At 38.5% G+C, this 5,194-nt stretch overlaps 1 protein-coding gene across 1 annotated transcript in view; it reads right to left on the bottom strand.

The window, feature by feature from the left end:
• Positions 1 to 4,033: 4,033 nt before the first annotated feature.
• Positions 4,034 to 5,194, bottom strand: part of boka (BCL2 family apoptosis regulator BOK a) — a 19,507-nt gene continuing 18,346 nt past the window's right edge. The window contains exon 5 of the mRNA XM_062997214.1: positions 4,034 to 5,194. This exon is cut by the window's right edge and continues 321 nt beyond it. The gene's annotated coding sequence lies outside the window, so the exon portion shown is untranslated.

Here is a 5,194-nt window from a genome sequence, read left to right as displayed (position 1 = left end):
ACTCTGACGCTCACACACTCACCAGCCAATAGGAACTTACAGAGCACCAACACAACCTCCGTATATCCAATCAGATCACACACATGGGCGGGGTGCTTATTTCTAAACCAATCACCTTTCTTGAAAATGATGAATTTTTCCTGACAAACACGGAAACTCGGTTTATTTATGTAGAGTTTGTTTAGTTTAGCTTTGTTTTGCTATTTATTTCTAATTATTAAACTTTTATTTTTTTAACAAAAAAATTTAAGTTATGTATGAAATACTGACCTTCTGTTATGTTAGGAAACGCTTATTAACAAAACAAATACAATTATTATTAGTAGTAGTAGTAGCAGTAGTATTATTAATATTATTATTATTTTTATTATTATGATATTAATATTATTAGTAGTAGTATTTTAGTATTATTATTATTAGTTGTAGAACTATTATTAGTAGTAGTATTAGTATTATTTTTATTAGTAGAAGTATTAGTAGTAGTATTAGTAGTAGTAAAATTATTATTAGTATTATTAGTAGTAGTGTTAGTGGTAGTATTAATAGTAGTATTATTATTAGTAGTAGTAAAATTATTAGTAGTATTAGTAGTAGTAGAATTATTATTAGTATTAGGAGTAGTAGTATTAATAGTAGTATTATTATTAGTAGTAGTAAAATTATTATTAGTATTATTAGCAGTAGTAGTATTAGTGGTAGTAGTAGTAGTGTTATTATTAGTTTTAGTAGTAAGATTATTAGTAGTAGTAGTAGTAAGATTATTATTAGTAGTAGTAGTATTAGTAGTGGAAGTATTAGTAGCAGTATTAATAATAGTAGTAGTAGCAGTATTATTATTATTAGTAGTAGCAGTAGTAGCAGTATTATTATTATTATTAGTATTATTATTATTATTATTAGTAGTAGTAGTAGTAGTAGTAGTAGTAGTAGCAGTAGTATTAGTATTATTATTATTACTAGTATTATTATCATCATTCCCGTATTAGAAATACAATTAATAAAATAAAATAAAAAAAACTCTTATAATTAAAATTATATTTTTCTCAAATTCTTGGCACCCTCTGATTTAGTAGTTTGTGTAGATTCCCTTTGCTAAGATCCTAATACCATTAATTAATTATTGAATTAATAAATACATTAATTAATTAATATATTCATTCTTTTGTTTGTTTTTTTCTGGTCAGGGTTGTGGTGGGTCTGATTTATTGAGCAAAAGGCAGTAAACGAGTCTTTGGACTTGTTAAAAGGAACCGGAGCACCCAGAGGAAACCCATGCGGTAAAAGGAGAACATGCAAACTCCACACAGAAAGCACTCTAGCCGCCAGGCTATGGAATCAAACCCAGGCCCTTCTTGCGGTGCTGTGAAAGCACTACTCACCTTGATATGAACACTCCATACAGAATCTCTCCTGACCTTCAGATTCTAAGGTTCATGCTCATTCTACAAGTTGTCTATGGGGTTAAGGTTGGAGAACTTGAATCTTAGGTGCTCGGGTGGTGTAGGGGAGTATTATGCTAGCTTGTTTTCACTAGGACCCAGGGTTCGAATCCCCAGTCATGCTATCAAATGGTCGTACATCTACATACAGACATGATTGGCTAAATGGGGACGTTGAAAGCCCTGTTCTGGGTGTGTTACTGCATTTCACCCAGTGATTTAGGGGATCGCTGACACATCACAACCCTGACAAGAATAAAACTGGAAACATGAGAATGAAAACATTTGTGTGTTGATTTTAATGTGTATTTTGGATCATCGTCCTGCTGATCCAACCAAATCACGTCATGGCTGCACAGTTGGGTCAGCTTTCTCCAACAGCGCCTGATAATGGGATCCATGTCATGATGCTGTCAATCCAGCTTATCCTTGGTCTTTTGAGTCCTTCCACAAGTCCTGTCATACAGTAAGACGACCTTCAATGTTCAAGAAGGTCCAGGGTTTGATCCCCAGGTGGGGCCAGGTCCTTTCTGTGTGGAGTTTGCATGTTCTCCCCAAGTGTAAGTGAGGTGAACTGGAGATACTAAATTGTCCAGAACTGTGTTTGATATAACCTTGAGAGAAGTGATGAACCTTGTGTAATGAGTAACTACTGTTCCTGTCATGAATGTAACTAAAGTGTAAAACCTTCAACGTTCTCATGTGGACATCTCATCACACCTTTATTATTTATGTACTAATTTACTTATACTGTTATATACAAGATTCTACATAATGTTAATGTAACTGGTAAAGATTGTTTTGTAAACAGGGCTGGGATAAACAACTGAAAGGGATCTGGTGTGAGGATCATTCTCATCTCATCTCCTGATGATGAAACTTGACCTGCGATGCCACGTTGACAGGAGTGACGGTGCAGCGGTATCACCACTCACCACCAGATGGCGCTGAATCACCATTTATAAAATAATAGTAAACCAAATTCTGTGGTAAACAAAGTAAATAAACGTAATTACATTCAATATATACATATAAAAATACATAAATTAAAGCTTTATGTACACACCAAACATTCAAAGTGAATATAGACATCTAAACATTAAATATGTGTGCTAAACATTCATAGTAAATCATCCTTTGTGATAAGATCATAAAATGTGATAAAGGATCGTTTATTACTGTGGAATTTTTAATCTTAGCACATATTAAACAACTTCAATAAAATAGTAACAATAAAGCTGATATAAATCAAAGATAAAAAAAAGAATAATAAATAAAGGTGCTTGGGTAAATTTAGGGTACTGCAGTGACACTGACATGGTGCTGGTGTGTTAGTGTGTGTTGTGCTGGTATGAGTGGATTTTTAAACACCTCACTGTCACTGCTGGACTGAGAATTGTCCACCAACCAAAAATATCCAGCCAACAGCGCCCCGTGTGCAGCGTCCTGTGCCCACTGATGAAGGTCTAGAAGATGAGCGACTCAAACAGCAGCAATAGATGAGCGATCGTCTCTGAATTTACATCTACAAGGTGGACCGACTAGGTAGGAGTGTCTAATAGAGTGGACAGTGAGTGGACACGGTGTTTAAAAACTCCAGCGGCGCTGCTGTGTCTGATCCACTCGTACCAGCACAACACACACTAACACACCACCACCATGTCAGTGTCACTGCAGTGCTGAGAATCATCCACCACCTAAATAATACCTGCTCTGTGGGGGGCCTGACCATTAAAGAACAGGGTAAACACAGTGGCACAGTTGTGTTTCTATATATTTATTAATTATTTTTATTTATTTATTATTATTTCTATTGTTTACATCACGTTTTTTTCTTCTTCTTAGTACTAATGTGACCGAGAAGTTATAATAAACATTTTACTAGGTGTACCGTGCCAAGTATGACCTGTATATGACACCCAGTGGTTAAGTTACTGGACTAGGTCGCTGGTTCAAGCCCCACCACTGCCAGGTTGCCACTGTTGGGCCCTTAAACAAGGCCCTTAACCCTCAATTGCTTAGACTGTGTACAGTCACAGTACTGTAAGTCGCTTTGGATAAAAGTCGTCTGCTGAGTGCTGAAAATGTAAATGTAAATAAACTTTGATTTGATCGTCGTCTGGGTTCGATTCCCTGCTGGAGCGATCCGGGTCCTTTCTGTGCAGAGCTTGGTATGTTCTCCCTGTGTCTGTGTGTACAGAAACGTGTAAGTGAGGTGAACTGGAGACAAAATTGTCCATGACTGTGTTTGATATTGAACTTGATCTGATGAATCATGGGTAAGCAGTAACTACCGTTCCTGTCACGCATGGAACCAAAGTCACATTTCAAAACAAACAAAACCATTTATCAGCTTTTATTTTGCAGACTTTGATGTTTGACGCGTTCGTTATTCACAGAATTACATTTCAAACAAAACAATAGGAAGTTGAACTACAGGTCAGCAGTGATCACGTCTCAGTTCAGACGGTTAGAAGCGGATCATCTTCAGGCTTGTTGTAGCGGTGGGACGAGATCTGCGCCGACATATAACTGAAGCTTTTCCCGATCGCTGCCGTCCTGTGTTTACAGTGCATGAGAAATAAAAAGGCTCGTTCTGTTTACTTCTTTAATGCTTTTAATCCCTCGACTTCCTTTCTGCCACCCAGACACACACGTACAGACTCGTACAGACTCGTACACACGTACGCCGCGTTTACAAGATCTACGAGAAGATTGAGAATAACATAAACACCACCGAGGAGGAATCGCTCGTGTCTGAGAGACCGAGAGATGCTTATAGTCCGGATTTAGCTCCATCTGATTTCCACCTTTTTGGGTGCTCAGGGAAGCTTTAAGGGGAAGAAGATTTTCATGTGGCTACGAGCTCAACCAAACACATTTTTTGCTGACGGTGTTAAATAAATAGAGTTAAAAAGAGTGCAGAAACGTTTGAAGAACCCTCGTATACTCTCATGATGGAATCTCGGCTGCCTGGGCACTTACAAGGGCGACGATTGGCTGGTCCGAGCGAGGGAGGGCTGTAGGGGTTCCTCATAACTGCTGAACAGAGAAGGGGGATACCGGAGATCAGTGCGTGACTCTCCGTGCACGATACGGATCTCTGTATGAACCCAGCAAGCAGGTAAAAAGAAGCGGTCGGTGCTGCACACGTGTCGATCAGGAGTGGAGGTGAAATACCATCTGGGAATTGGATACGAATAGATCTTTACCCTGCTTGAGTCTTGTAGGTGCTCCCCTGAACGATGTAAACGTGTCCATCAAAAATGAGAACAAATAAATTAATGAACCCTCTTTGCACACAAGCGCGTCCTTACATTACATTTACATTTTTTTATTAGCCTTACGAAGCACATAGCATGAACCAGCTAACCAAATCTAGCCACCCTATTTCACTCGAGTGCCTTATGTGCATTATACAGTGCATTATAAACACATTAAATGTGTGTGTGTGTGTTTTATTATCTGTGTGTTCTGTGTTTCTAACACGTCCACGTCTTCCACTCGAGCGTACCATCTCAAAACGAGTCCCTGATTAGCACACGTCAGCTCAAGCGTTCAGACAGCGGACCAAAAAAAGGACGGTACTGCCCACGGGTCAGTTCATTTGCTGGACTAAAAGGGTAGAGGAGTACAGCGAGTCCAGCGGTACACACAGACACGCTGGTAAGTGCCACACGTTGAACGTAGACAGCATAGCATTAATGAAACACGTTACAGACCGACCACACGCATCATCGGACTCATATAAGCGA

This window comes from Trichomycterus rosablanca, chromosome 6, assembly GCF_030014385.1.
Source record: "Trichomycterus rosablanca isolate fTriRos1 chromosome 6, fTriRos1.hap1, whole genome shotgun sequence".
Taxonomy (NCBI): domain Eukaryota; kingdom Metazoa; phylum Chordata; class Actinopteri; order Siluriformes; family Trichomycteridae; genus Trichomycterus; species Trichomycterus rosablanca.
This window is presented reverse-complemented; position numbering and strand designations above follow the sequence as displayed.